General features: G+C 45.8%; 1 pseudogene; it reads right to left on the bottom strand.

The window, feature by feature from the left end:
- Window positions 1-2,436: 2,436 nt before the first annotated feature.
- The window catches only part of LOC124019814, a 32,978-nt pseudogene continuing 18,612 nt past the window's right edge, over window positions 2,437-16,802 (bottom strand).

A 16,802-nucleotide genomic window follows, 5' to 3' on the forward strand; every position in this document is an offset into this window, starting at 1 on the left:
ACCTGGTAGAATCCATTGAAGGGTTTAGGTAAACTGTCTGGGACCTGGTAGAATCCATTGAAGGGTTTAGGTAAACTGGGACCTGGTAGAATCCATTGAAGGGTTTAGGTAAACTGGGACCTGGTAGAATCCATTGAAGGGTTTAGGTAAACTGGGACCTGGTAGAATCCATTGAAGGGTTTAGGTAAACTGTCTGGGACCTGGTAGAATCCTTTGAAGGGTTTAGGTAAACTGGGACCTGGTAGAATCCTTTGAAGGGTTTAGGTAAACTGGGACCTGGTAGAATCCTTTGAAGGGTTTAGGTAAACTGTCTGGGACCTGGTAGAATCCATTGAAGGGTTTAGGTGAACTGTCTTGGAGGTATGAGTATTTGTACGAATTTGTGTACATTAATGTCCTAAGTAGACAGAATATTGAGTTTCTTGAACAAAGGTGCAGATGGAGCCAGGTAATTAGAGAGGAGGTGGGTTGTCTTGTAAATGTATCTTGTATAATGAGGGTGTAGGTAGGTAGGAGGCATATGCACAGACAATATTCCAGTAACTGAGATCTGGGTAAATGAAGCTCTAATATAGAGTTAAGAAGCCTGATGAACCCCCTGATACACATTTCGTCACCTTGCTGCAGACATATTGAATGTGATGGTTCCAGGATAACTGTTACAACTCAGAGGATTCCAGGGGATGTTCCATTTCATTCCCATTCAGATTCACTCTTTTATTATTATGGTTTAATTATGTAACACATCATTTCTCATTCTTACTAGTGAACACAATAAAATGTAGATTTTTCTAACATTTAAAGAAACTAATTATCTGAAACGTATCAGAAAATGTCCATGACTGAGTTGGTTTCATTAATTAGTGAATGAAAATGATTGTGTAATAAAATCAAATTGGTGTCATCAGCAAAGAGAAGGGGAAGTACAGTAGAATACCCAGCAGTCAGGTTATTGATATAGTTCAGGGGCAGAACGACAGATTTGTACCATGTCAGCTCGGGGGTTTGAACTTGCAACCTTCCGGTTACTAGTCCAACGCTCCAACCACTAGGCTACCTTGTCGCCCCTATAGATTAGTATGGTAGAAGACCAACAGGTAATTGATATAGATTAGTATGGTAGAAGACCCAGCAGTAAGGTTATTGACATAGATTAGTATGGTATGGTAGAAGACCTAGCAGGTTATTGATATAGATTAGTATGGTAGAAGACCCAGCATGTTATTGATATAGATAAGTATGGTAGAAGACCCAGCAGTCAGGTTATTGATATAGATTAGTATGGTAGAAGACCCAGTAGGTTATTGATATAGATTAGTATGGTAGAGGAACGAGCAGTCAGGTTATTGATATAGTTTAGTATGGTAGAAGACCCAGCAGTAAGGTTATTGATATAGATTCGTATGGTAGTAGACCCAACAGTGAGGTTATTGATATAGATTAGTATGGTAGTAGACCCAGCAGTCAGGTTATTGATATAGTTTAGTATGGTAGAAGACCCAGCAGTAAGGTTATTGATATAGATTAGTATGGTAGACGACCCAGCAGTAAGGTTATTGATATTGATTAGTATGGTAGAAGACCCAGCAAGTTATTGATATAGATTAGTATGGTACGGTAGAAGACCCAGCAGTAAGGTTATTGATATAGATTAGTATGGTACTAGACCCAGCAGTCAGGTTATTGATATAGATGAGGAATAACAAGGTCTAATTATCCAACCCTGTGGTACGCCTGGACATCTTGGCCCTAGTAGATGCACAGCCGTTTGTGCTCTAGTTCCTGCCAATATCAAACTCCACACAGCCATTGAAGAGGAATGGGACATTCACAATCACCAGCCTGATCAGCTCTATGCATCACGCTGCACAAGGTAAATGGTGGTCACACCAGAACCTGACTGGTTTTCTGATCCATGCCCCTACCTTTTTTCAAGCTATCTGCATTCTCAGGCACGTGAAACCCATACTATTAGGGCCTAATGAATGTATTTCAATTGACTGATTGATTTCCTTATGTGAACTGTATCTCAGTAAAGTCTTTGAAATTGTTGCATGTTGTGTGTATATATAATTTACAATCCTCTTATACAAATGGCTTACTCATTTACCGAGCTCTTATCAATAGCTAAGAAAGCTGTTATCGTGCTAAAGTTCAAGGTCAGAAAACACGTAGAGAGAAAACTGCATAAAAAGGGAATGACGTTCACTTACCTCGGGTTGGAATTCCGCCCTAGGAACCAAACTAATCTGGGATGGAGCGGTCTGATTTTGTCCAAACGAAACTCTCATTTTCGTTGCAAAACAAAGCGGTTTGCTACGGTTTGGACTAATGATTACCTGGACTAATGATTACCTGGACTAATGATTACATGGACTAATGATTACATGGACAAATGATTACCTTACACCTGGCTAACAATATCACGACACAAAGTTAGACTCATCCTCTTTATTGAAGCACTTGACTGCCAGGGACTCACTTGGTGTGGAATTAATACCAAGAGTCCCTGGCAACATCAAACCCAAAACAACTACATATCCAGTACACAAAACACTGTACTGGGAAATGAATAGGAATGGTCATTCGTACAGTATGTCCTCTTTCAAATAAATTATGATGAGCAAAAATACATTCATAATGTTGCTTTTGCTACATGGTGCAAAATAAATCGTTGTAAAAAAATTATTTACAATATATCAAAGTCTAAATTTACCCATAAAGCTGTTAGGATTAATGTTCATAAGATTAAGTTCCAATGGTTCTCTCTCTGAGACCTGTTCTGATTGGTTCAGGAGGAGGAGGTAGTGTGAATATGGGGAGTTTTACATCTTGCTCTGTTTGACGTCTTGGTTATGCTGCTCAACAACAGAATCCCTCTTCTTGTCAGAACCCTTGCTGCTCTTGCTGCAGTCTGAGTCCTTTCTCTCCATCTCAACCCGATCTCTCTTCTTCTCCGGCTCGTGTTCCGGCTGGCGGAACTGGGCCTCGATCTCCGCTGGGTCAGTGTAGGTGTAGAAGTAGGACATGACGGCGAACACAATACACACCACCACAAGGAGAGAGGCAAACAGGATGTATTCTGCCCACTGGAACACACAGACACACAGGGGTTAATATCACTACTCTGCCCCCTGGAACACACAGGGGTTAATATCACTACTCTGCCCCCTGGAACACACAGGGGTTAATATCACTACTCTGCCCCCTGGAACACACAGGGGTTAATATCACTACTCTGCCCCCTGGAACACACAGGGGTTAATATCACTACTCTGCCCCCTGGAACACACAGGAATTAATATCACTACTCTGCCCCCTGGAACACACAGGGGTTAATATCACTACTCTGCCCCCTGGAACACACAGGGGTTAATATCACTACTCTGCCCCCTGGAACACACAGGGGTTAATATCACTACTCTACCCCCTGGAACACACAGGGGTTAATATCACTACTCTGCCCCCTGGAACACACAGGGGTTAATATCACTACTCTGCCCCCTGGAACACACAGGGGTTAATATCACTACTCTACCCCCTGGAACACACAGGGGTTAATATCACTACTCTACCCCCTGGAACACACAGGGGTTAATATCACTACTCTACCCCCTGGAACACACAGACACACAGGGGTTAATATCACTACTCTGCCCCCTGGAACACACAGGGGTTAATATCACTACTCTGCCCCCTGGAACACACAGGGGTTAATATCACTACTCTGCCCCCTGGAACACACAGGGGTTAATATCACTACTCTGCCCCCTGGAACACACAGGGGTTAATATCACTACTCTGCCCCTGGAACACACAGGGGTTAATATCACTACTCTGCCCCCTGGAACACACAGGGGTTAATATCACTACTCTACCCCCTGGAACACACAGGGGTTAATATCACTACTCTGCCCCCTGGAACACACAGGGGTTAATAATACTCTGCCCCTGGAACACACAGGGGTTAATATCACTACTCTGCCCCCTGGAACACACAGGGGTTAATATCACTACTCTGCCCCTGGAACACACAGGGGTTAATATCACTACTCTGCCCCCTGGAACACACAGGGGTTAATATCACTACTCTACCCCCTGGAACACACAGGGGTTAATATCACTACTCTGCCCCCTGGAACACACAGGGGTTAATATCACTACTCTGCCCCCTGGAACACACAGGGGTTAATATCACTACTCTGCCCCCTGGAACACACAGGGGTTAATATCACTACTCTGCCCCCTGGAACACACAGGGGTTAATATCACTACTCTGCCCCTGGAACACACAGGGGTTAATATCACTACTCTGCCCCCTGGAACACACAGACACACAGGGGTTAATATCACTACTCTGCCCCCTGGAACACACAGACACACAGGGGTTAATATCACTACTCTGCCCCCTGGAACACACAGGGGTTAATATCACTACTCTGCCCCCTGGAACACACAGGGGTTAATATCACTACTCTGCCCCCTGGAACACACAGGGGTTAATATCACTACTCTGCCCCCTGGAACACACAGACACACAGGGGTTAATATCACTACTCTGCCCCCTGGAACACACAGGGTTAATATCACTGGAACACACTCTGCCCCTGGAACACACAGGGGTTAATATCACTACTCTACCCCCTGGAACACACAGGGGTTAATATCACTACTCTGCCCCTGGAACACACAGGGGTTAATATCACTACTCTACCCCTGGAACACACAGGGGTTAATATCACTACTCTGCCCCTGGAACACACAGACACACAGGGGTTAATATCACTACTCTGCCCCTGGAACACACAGGGGTTAATATCACTACTCTGCCCCCTGGAACACACAGGGGTTAATATCACTACTCTGCCCCTGGAACACACAACACACAGGGGTTAATATCACTACTCTGCCCCCTGGAACACACAGGGGTTAATATCACTACTCTGCCCCCTGGAACACACAGGGGTTAATATCACTACTCTGCCCCCTGGAACACACAGGGGTTAATATCACTACTCTGCCCCCTGGAACACACAGGGGTTAATATCACTACTCTGCCCCTGGAACACACAGGGGTTAATATCACTACTCTGCCCCCCTGGAACACACAGGGGTTAATATCACTACTCTGCCCCCAGGGGAACACTGCCCCCTGGAACCCCCTGGAACACACAGGGGTTAATATCACTACTCTGCCCCCTGGAACCACCTACTCTGCCCCTGGAACACACAGGGGTTAATATCACTACTCTGCCCCCTGGAACACACAGGGGTTAATATCACTACTCTGCCCCCTGGAACTGGAACACACAGGGGTTAATATCACTACTCTGCCCCTGGAACACACAGGGGTTAATATCACTACTCTGCCCCTGGAACACACAGGGGTTAATATCACTACTCTGCCCCTGGAACACACAGGGGTTAATATCACTACTCTGCCCCTGGAACACACAGGGGTTAATCACTACTCTGCCCCCTGGAACACACACCCCCTGGAACACACAGGGGTTAATATCACTACTCTGCCCCCTGGAACACACAGGGGTTAATATCACTACTCTGCCCCCTGGAACACACAGGGGTTAATATCACTACTCTGCCCCCTGGAACACACAGGGGTTAATATCACTACTCTGCCCCCTGGAACACACAGGGGTTAATATCACACACACCCCCTGGAACACACAGGGGTTAATATCACTACTCTACCCCTGGAACACACAGGGGTTAATATCACTACTCTGCCCCTGGAACACACAGGGGTTAATATCACTACTCTGCCCCCTGGAACACACAGGGGTTAATATCACTACTCTGCCCCCTGGAACACACAGGGGTTAATATCACTACTCTGCCCCCTGGAACACACAGGGGTTAATATCACTACTCTGCCCCCTGGAACACACAGGGGTTAATATCACTACTCTGCCCCCTGGAACACACAGACAACAAGGTTTAGATATCAATGAACTTAGGCCCTATCTGACCTCAGTACAGTGGTCAGTATTGTTTAGAGGGTTTTATAGGGTTCTAGATGTTAAAAGATCTGTAGTAACCTGATCTGGGAGCTGTGCTGCCTCGGCAACAATCAGCACTATGATGTTTCCCACGGCGACGGTGAACAGCCAACCAGCCTGCAGCACCGACTTCATGTTGCTAGGCGCCTGCAGAGCAAGAAGAGGTGTGCATTAGGTTTTGGGTTGAGATGAGAATTGAAAGTTAATTGACAAAGTAACAGGTCTGAGTTGAGTTGTGTTTGGATGACAGAGAAGAGAGCCACTAGAGACCAAGGCTGGTGTGACGGGTGAGAGAGGACAGTGGCGCCCCCTACCTGCGAGTAGGAGAACTCCAGGCCAGTCACAGAGAACACCACCTCTCCTGCTGTCATGAGGAAGTACTGAGGGATTTGCCAGCCCATGTGGATGGTGTTGGGCTTGATGTCTTCTACCACCTGGATGGCCTGCCAACACTGGACACAGTAATCAACACATGAAACACTATTAGTACAAAAAGAATAAACAGAAAAACATGTTTTAAGACCCTGGTAAACAGCCCAACATGGGCCTTCACAACACAATCAGACACAGCAAACAGCCCAACATGGGCCTTCACAACACAATCAGACACAGCAAACAGCCCAACATGGGCCTTCACAACACAATCAGACACAGCAAACAGAAAAACATGGTAAGCCTTAAACAGCCCAACATGGGCCTTCACAACACAATCAGACACAGCAAACAGCCCAACATGGGCCTTCACAACAATCAGACACAGCAAACAGCCCAACATGGGCCTTCACAACACAATCAGACACAGCAAACAGCCCAACATGGGCCTTCACAACACAATCAGACACAGCAAACAGCCCAACATGGGCCTTCACAACACAATCAGACACAGCAAACAGCCCAACATGGACCTTCACAACACAATCAGACACAGCAAACAGCCCAACATGGGCCTTCACAACACAATCAGACACAGCAAACAGAAAAACATGGGCCTTCACAACACAATCAGACACAGCAAACAGCCCAACATGGGCCTTCACAACACAATCAGACACAGCAAACAGAAAAACATGGGCCTTCACAACACAATCAGACACAGCAAACAGAAAAACATGGGCCTTCACACACAATCAGACACAGCAAACAGCCCAACATGGGCCTTCACAACACAATCAGACACAGCAAACAGAAAAACATGGGCCTTCACAACACAATCAGACACAGCAAACAGCCCAACATGGGCCTTCACAACACAATCAGACACAGCAAACAGCCCAACATGGACACAGCAAACACACAATCAGACACAGCAAACAGCCCAACATGGGCCTTCACAACACAATCAGACACAGCAAACAGCCCAACATGGGCCTTCACAACACAATCAGACACAGCAAACAGCCCAACATGGGCCTTCACAACACAATCAGACACAGCAAACAGCCCAACATGGGCCTTCACAACACAATCAGACACAACAAACAGCCCAACATGGGCCTTCACAACACAATCAGACACAGCAAACAGCCCAACATGGGCCTTCACAACACAATCAGACACAGCAAACAGAAAAACATGGGCCTTCACAACACAATCAGACACAGCAAACAGCCCAACATGGGCCTTCACAACACAATCAGACACAGCAAACAGCCCAACATGGGCCTTCACAACACAATCAGACACAGCAAACAGAAAACATGCAGTAAGCAAACAGCCCAACATGGGCCTTCACAACACAATCAGACACAGCAAACAGCCCAACATGGGCCTTCACAACACAATCAGACACAGCAAACAGCCCAACATGGACCTTCACAACACAATCAGACACAGCAAACAGCCCAACATGGGCCTTCACAACACAATCAGACACAGCAAACAGCCCAACATGGGCCTCACAACACAATCAGACACAGCAAACAGAAAAACATGGGCCTTCACAACACAATCAGACACAGCAAACAGCCCAACATGGGCCTTCACAACACAATCAGACACAGCAAACAGCCCAACATGGGCCTTCACAACACAATCAGACACAGCAAACAGAAAAACATGCAGTAAGACCCTGGTAAACAGCCCAACATGGGCCTTCACAACACAATCAGACACAGCAAACAGCCCAACATGGGCCTTCACAACACAATCAGACACAGCAAACAGCCCAACATGGGCCTTCACAACACAATCAGACACAGCAAACAGCCCAACATGGGCCTTCACAACACAATCAGACACAGCAAACAGCCCAACATGGGCCTTCACAACACAATCAGACACAGCAAACAGCCCAACATGGGCCTTCACAACACAATCAGACACAGCAAACAGCCCAACATGGGCCTTCACAACACAATCAGACACAGCAAACAGCCCAACATGGGCCTTCACAACACAATCAGACACAGCAAACAGAAAAACATGGGCCTTCACAACACAATCAGACACAGCAAACAGCCCAACATGGGCCTTCACAACACAATCAGACACAGCAAACAGCCCAACATGGGCCTTCACAACACAATCAGACACAGCAAACAGAAAAACATGCAGTAAGACCCTGGTAAACAGCCCAACATGGGCCTTCACAACACAATCAGACACAACACATTGCTAGTTTGGTTGAGGGTTGGGTATCAGGGGTTATAGGACAGAGGACTTACATCAGGGGTTCCGATGTTGAATGTGGATGGTATGACGAGGGTGAAGGCGCTGCCAAAGCCCAGCTCTTTAGAGTACAGACACGATGCACCACCTCTGTTCATGATGGTAAACTCCGCCCTGAGACACACAACAGCCAATCAGATCTCTCTCCTCGTCCGTCCCCCCCATACGGTATAAATGTGTGTTGATATGAAGCAAAAAGCTACTCACTTTCCCTGTGGAACCAGACTGTAGTTGGAGACAGACAGAGGAGCGATGTCACCGACTCCCAACGTGACATTCAACGGACTGCCCAAACCATTCACAAATCTACAGTATGAAAGAGCAAAACAACAGGTCAGGAACACTTTAGATGGATAACTCATTGATCAGTTCAGAACCCAGAACATAACAAGACTGTTGGTAACACTCAGGGTCCTGACCCTAACCACTAATGGGACTGTTGGTAACACTCAGGGTCCTGACCCTAACCACTAATGGGACTGTTGGTAACACTCAGGGTCCTGACCCTAACCACTAACAAGACTGTTGGTAACACTCAGGGTCCTGACCCTAACCACTAATGGGACTGTTGGTAACACTCAGGGTCCTGACCCTAACCACTAACAGGACTGTTGGTAACACTCAGGGTCCTGACCCTAACCACTAATGGGACTGTTGGTAACACTCAGGGTCCTGACCCTAACCACTAATGGGACTGTTGGTAACACTCAGGGTCCTGACCCTAACCACTAACAAGACTGTTGGTAACACTCAGGGTCCTGACCCTAACCACTAATGGGACTGTTGGTAACACTCAGGGTCCTGACCCTAACCACTAATGGGACTGTTGGTAACACTCAGGGTCCTGACCCTAACCACTAATGGGACTGTTGGTAACACTCAGGGTCCTGACCCTAACCACTAATGGGACTGTTGGTAACACTCAGGGTCCTGACCCTAACCACTAATGGGACTGTTGGTAACACTCAGGGTCCTGACCCTAACCACTAATGGGACTGTTGGTAACACTCAGGGTCCTGACCCTAACCACTAATGGGACTGTTGGTAACACTCAGGGTCCTGACCCTAACCACTAATGGGACTGTTGGTAACACTCAGGGTCCTGACCCTAACCACTAATGGGACTGTTGGTAACACTCAGGGTCCTGACCCTAACCACTAATGGGACTGTTGGTAACACTCAGGGTCCTGACCCTAACCACTAATGGGACTGTTGTAACACTCAGGGTCCTGACCCTAACAGGACTGTTGGTAACACTCAGGGTCCTGACCCTAACCACTAATGGGACTGTTGGTAACACTCAGGGTCCTGACCCTAACCACTAATGGGACTGTTGGTAACACTCAGGGTCCTGACCCTAACCACTAATGGGACTGTTGGTAACACTCAGGGTCCTGACCCTAACCACTAATGGGACTGTTGGTAACACTCAGGGTCCTGACCCTAACCACTAATGGGACTGTTGGTAACACTCAGGGTCCTGACCCTAACCACTAATGGGACTGTTGGTAACACTCAGGGTCCTGACCCTAACCACTAACAGGACTGTTGGTAACACTCAGGGTCCTGACCCTAGTGGACTGTTGTAACACTGTTGGTAACAACAGGGTCCTGACCCTACTAGGGTCCTGACCCTAACCACTAACAGGACTGTTGGTAACACTCAGGGTCCTGACCCTAACCACTAATGGGACTGTTGTAACACTCAGGGTCCTGACCCTAACCACTAATGGGACTGTTGGTAACACTCAGGGTCCTGACCCTAACCACTAATGGGACTGTTGGTAACACTCAGGGTCCTGACCCTAACCACTAATGGGACTGTTGTAACTGACCTGATGGCGTCATGACCGTCATCGGGCTAATTGCTCAAGTCGTAAACCTGGAGAGAGCAGACGAGAGACAAACAGGAGGGGATGTTACATTCCATAGTGGCTGACTGATAAAACAACAGACATAGTGGCTGATATCAACAACAGATATAGTGGCTGATGGACTGATATCAACAACAGATATAGTGGCAGATATCAGCAACAGATATAGTGGCAGATATCAACAACATATATAGTGGCTGATAGACTGATATCAACAACAGATATAGTGGCTGATATCAACAACAGATATAGTGGCTGATGGACTGATATCAACAACATATATAGTGGCAGATAGACTGATATCAACAACAGATATAGTGGCTGATGGACTGATATCAACAACATATATAGTGGCTGATATCAACAACAGATATAGTGGCTGATGGACTGATATCAACAACATATATAGTGGCAGATAGACTGATATCAACAACAGATATAGTGGCAGATAGACTGATATCAACAACAGATATAGTGGCTGATAGACTGATATCAACAACAGATATAGTGGCTGATATCAACAACAGATATAGTGGCTGATAGACTGATATCAACAACAGATATAGTGGCAGATAGACTGATATCAACAACAGATATAGTGGCAGATAGACTGATATCAACAACAGATATAGTGGCTGATAGACTGATATCAACAACAGATATAGTGGCTGATAGACTGATATCAACAACAGATATAGTGGCTGATATCAACAACAGATATAGTGGCTGATAGACTGATATCAACAACAGATATAGTGGCTGATAGACTGATATCAACAACAGATATAGTGGCAGATAGACTGATATCACAACAGATATAGTGGCTGATAGACTGATATCAACAACAGATATAGTGGCTGATGGCAGATAGATCTGATATCAACAACAGATATAGTGGTGGACTGATATCAACAACAGATATAGTGGCTGATAGACTGATATCAACAACAGATATAGTGGCTGATAGACTGATATCAACAACAGATATAGTGGCTGATAGACTGATATCAACAACATATATAGTGGCTGATAGACTGATATCAACAACAGATATAGTGGCTGATAGACTGATATCAACAACAGATATAGTGGCAGATAGACTGATATCAACAACAGATATAGTGGCTGATATCAACAACAGATATAGTGGCTGATAGACTGATATCAACAACAGATATAGTGGCAGATAGACTGATATCAACAACAGATATAGTGGCAGATAGACTGATATCAACAACAGATATAGTGGCTGATAGACTGATATCAACAACAGATATAGTGGCTGATATCAACAACAGATATAGATATCAACAACAGATAGACTGATATCAACAACAGATATAGTGGCAGATAGACTGATATCAACAACAGATATAGTGGCAGATAGACTGATATCAACAACAGATATAGTGGCTGATAGACTGATATCAACAACAGATATAGTGGCTGATAGACTGATATCAACAACAGATATAGTGGCTGATATCAACAACAGATATAGTGGCAGATAGACTGATATCAACAACAGATATAGTGGCTGATAGACTGATATCAACAACAGATATAGTGGCAGATAGACTGATATCAACAACAGATATAGTGGCTGATAGACTGATATCAACAACAGATATAGTGGCTGATATCAACAACAGATATAGTGGCTGATAGACTGATATCAACAACAGATATAGTGGCTGATATCAACAACAGATATAGTGGCTGATAGACTGATATCAACAACAGATATAGTGGCTGATAGACTGATAACAACAGATATAGTGGCAGATAGACTGATATCAACAACAGATATAGTGGCTGATATCAACAACAGATATAGTGGCAGATAGACTGATATCAACAACAGATATAGTGGCTGATAATATCAACAACAGATATAGTGGCTGATATCAACAACAGATATAGTGGCTGATAGACTGATATCAACAACAGATATAGTGGCTGATAGACTGATATCAACAACAGATATAGTGGCTGATAGACTGATATCAACAACAGATATAGTGGCTGATATCAACAACAGATATAGTGGCTGATAGTCTGATATCAACAACAGATATAGTGGCTGATATCAACAACAGATATAGTGGCTGATATCAACAACAGATATAGTGGCTGATAGACTGATATCAACAACAGATATAGTGGCTGATAGACTGATATCAACAACAGATATAGTGGCTGATATCAACAACAGATATAGTGGCTGATATCAACAACAGATATAGTGGCAGATAGACTGATATCAACAACAGATATAGTGGCAGATAGACTGATATCAACAACAGATATAGTGGCAGATAGATAGACTGATATCAACAACAGATATAGTGGCTGATAGACTGATATCAACAACAGATATAGTGGCAGATAGACTGATATCAACAACAGATATAGTGGCTGATAGACTGATATCAACAACAGATATAGTGGCTGATAGACTGATATCAACAACAGATATAGTGGCTGATATCAACAACAGATATAGTGGCAGATAGACTGATATCAACAACAGATATAGTGGCAGATAGACTGATATCAACAACAGCTATAGTGGCTGATACATCTCTCCCAAGTGGTCATTCTCTCTTTCTCCCCTTACCCATCTGTCTATCGCCTCCTTTGAATTCCATGCTGTCACAGTTACCAGCCCTTTCAAGCTTAACATCCTTATCATTTATCGCCCTCCAGGTTCCCTCAGAGAGTTCATCAATGAGCTTGATGCCTTGATAAGCTCCTTTCCTGAGGACGGCTCACCTCTCACAGTTCTGGGCGACTTTAACCTCCCCACGTCTACCTTTGACTCATTCCTCTCTGCCTCCTTCTTTCCACTCCTCTCCTCTTTTGACCTCCCCCCCTACTCACAAGGCAGGCAATACGCTCGACCTCATCTTTACTAGATGCTGTTCTTCCACTAACCTCATTGCAACTCCCCTCCAAGTCTCCGACCACTACCTTGTATCCTTTTCCCTCTCGCTCTCATCCAACACCTCCCACACTGCCCCTACTCGGATGGTATCGCGCCGTCCCAACCTTCGCTCTCTCTCCCCCGCTACTCTCTCCTCTTCCATCCTATCATCTCTTCCCTCCGCTCAAACCTTCTCCAACCTATCTCCTGATTCTGCCTCCTCAACCCTCCTCTCCTCCCTCTCTGCATCCTTTGACTCTCTATGTCCCCTATCCTCCAGGCCGGCTCGGTCCTCCCCTCCCGCTCTGTGGCTCGATGACTCATTGCGAGCTCACAGAACAGGGCTCCGGGCAGCCGAGCGGAAATGGAGGAAACTCGCCTCCCTGCGGACCTGGCATCCTTTCACTCCCTCCTCTCTACATTTTCCTCCTCTGTCTCTGCTGCTAAAGCCACTTTCTACCACGCTAAATTCCAAGCATCTGCCTCTAACCCTAGGAAGCTCTTTGCCACCTTCTCCTCCCTCCTGAATCCTCCCCCCCCTCCTCCCTCTCTGCAGACGACTTCGTCAACCATTTTGAAAAGAAGGTCGACGACATCCGATCCTCGTTTGCTAAGTCAAACGACACCGCTGGTTCTGCTCACACTGCCCTACCCTGTGCTCTGACCTCTTTCTCCCTCTCTCTCCAGATGAAATCACGCATCTTGTGACGGCCGGCCGCCCAACAACCTGCCCGCTTGACCCTATCCCCTCCCCTCTTCTCCAGACCATTTCCGGAGACCTTCTCCCTTACCTCACCTCGCTCATCAACTCATCACTGACCGCTGGCTCCGTCCCTTCCGTCTTCAAGAGAGCGAGAGTTGCACCCCTTCTGAAAAAACCTACACTCGATCCCTCCGATGTCAACAATTACAGACCAGTATCCCTTCTTTCTTTTCTCTCCAAAACTCTTGAACGTGCCGTCCTTGGCCAGCTCTCCCGCTATCTCTCTCTGAATGACCTTCTTGATCCAAATCAGTCAGGTTTCAAGACTAGTCATTCAACTGAGACTGCTCTCCTCTGTATCACGGAGGCGCTCCGCACTGCTAAAGCTAACTCTCTCTCCTCTGCTCTCATCCTTCTAGATCTATCGGCTGCCTTCGATACTGTGAACCATCAGATCCTCCTCTCCACCCTCTCCGAGTTGGGCATCTCCGGCGCGGCCCACGCTTGGATTGCGTCCTACCTGACAGGTCGCTCCTACCAGGTGGCGTGGCGAGAATCTGTCTCCTCACCACGCGCTCTCACCACTGGTGTCCCCCAGGGCTCTGTTCTAGGCCCTCTCCTATTCTCGCTATACACCAAGTCACTTGGCTCTGTCATAACCTCACATGGTCTCTCCTATCATTGCTATGCAGACGACACACAACTAATCTTCTCCTTTCCCCCTTCTGATGACCAGGTGGCGAATCGCATCTCTGCATGTCTGGCAGACATATCAGTGTGGATGACGGATCACCACCTCAAGCTGAACCTCGGCAAGACGGAGCTGCTCTTCCTCCCGGGAAGGACTGCCCGTTCCATGATCTCGCCATCACGGTTGACAACTCCATTGTGTCCTCCTCCCAGAGCGCTAAGAACCTTGGTGTGATCCTGGACAACACCCTGTCGTTCTCAACCAACATCAAGGCGGTGGCCCGTTCCTGTAGGTTCATGCTCTACAACATCCGCAGAGTACGACCCTGCCTCACACAGGAAGCGGCGCAGGTCCTAATCCAGGCACTTGTCATCTCCCGTCTGGATTACTGCAACTCGCTGTTGGCTGGGCTCCCTGCCTGTGCCATTAAACCCCTTCAACTCATCCAGAACGCCGCAGCCCGTCTGGTGTTCAACCTTCCCAAGTTCTCTCACGTCACCCCGCTCCTCCGTTCTCTCCACTGGCTTCCAGTTGAAGCTCGCATCCGCTACAAGACCATGGTGCTTGCCTACGGAGCTGTGAGGGGAACGGCACCTCAGTACCTCCAGGCTCTGATCAGGCCCTACACCCAAACAAGGGCACTGCGTTCATCCACCTCTGGCCTGCTCGCCTCCCTACCACTGAGGAAGTACAGCTCCCGCTCAGCCCAGTCAAAACTGTTCGCTGCTCTGGCCCCCCAATGGTGGAACAAACTCCCTCACGACGCCAGGACAGCGGAGTCAATCATCACCTTCCGGAGACACCTGAAACCCCACCTCTTTAAGGAATACCTAGGATAGGATAAGTATTCCCCCCTTTAAGATTTAGATGCACTATTGTAAAGTGACTGTTCCACTGGATGTCATAAGGTGAATGCACCAATTTGTAAGTCGCTCTGGATAAGAGCGTCTGCTAAATGACTTAAATGTAAATGTAAATCAACAACAGATATAGTGGCAGATAGACTGATATCAACAACAGATATAGTGGCTGATAGACTGATATCAACAACAGATATAGTGTCTGATAGACTGATATCAACAACAGATATAGTGGCAGATAGACTGATATCAACAACAGATATAGTGGCTGATAGACTGATATCAACAACAGATATAGTGGCTGATAGACTGATATCAACAACAGATATAGTGGCTGATATCAACAACAGATATAGTGTCTGATAGACTGATATCAACAACATATATAGTGGCTGATAGACTGATATCAACAACAGATATAGTGGCTGATATCAACAACAGATATAGTGGCAGATAGACTGATATCAAAAACAGATATAGTGGCTGATAGACTGATATCAACAACAGATATAGTGGCTGATAGACTGATATCAACAACAGATATAGTGTCTGATAGACTGATATCAACAACATATATAGTGGCTGATAGACTGATATCAACAACAGATATAGTGGCTGATATCAACAACAGATATAGTGGCAGATAGACTGATATCAAAAACAGATATAGTGGCTGATAGACTGATATCAACAACAGATATAGTGGCTGATAGACTGATATCAACAACAGATATAGTGGCTGATATCAACAACAGATATAGTGGCTGATATCAAAAACAGATATAGTGGCTGATAGACTGATATCAACAACAGATATAGTGGCTGATATCAACAACAGATATAGTGGCTGATATCAAAAACAGATATAGTGGCTGATAGACTGATATCAACAACAGATATAGTGGCTGATAGACTGATATCAACAACAGATATAGTGGCAGATAGACTGATATCAACAACAGATATAGTGGCTGATATCAACAACAGATATAGTGGCTGATATCAACAACAGATATAGTGGCTGATAGACTGATATCAACAACAGATATAGTGGCTGATA

Source organism: Oncorhynchus gorbuscha, unplaced genomic scaffold, assembly GCF_021184085.1.
Source record: "Oncorhynchus gorbuscha isolate QuinsamMale2020 ecotype Even-year unplaced genomic scaffold, OgorEven_v1.0 Un_scaffold_689, whole genome shotgun sequence".
Classification (NCBI taxonomy): Eukaryota; Metazoa; Chordata; class Actinopteri; order Salmoniformes; family Salmonidae; genus Oncorhynchus; species Oncorhynchus gorbuscha.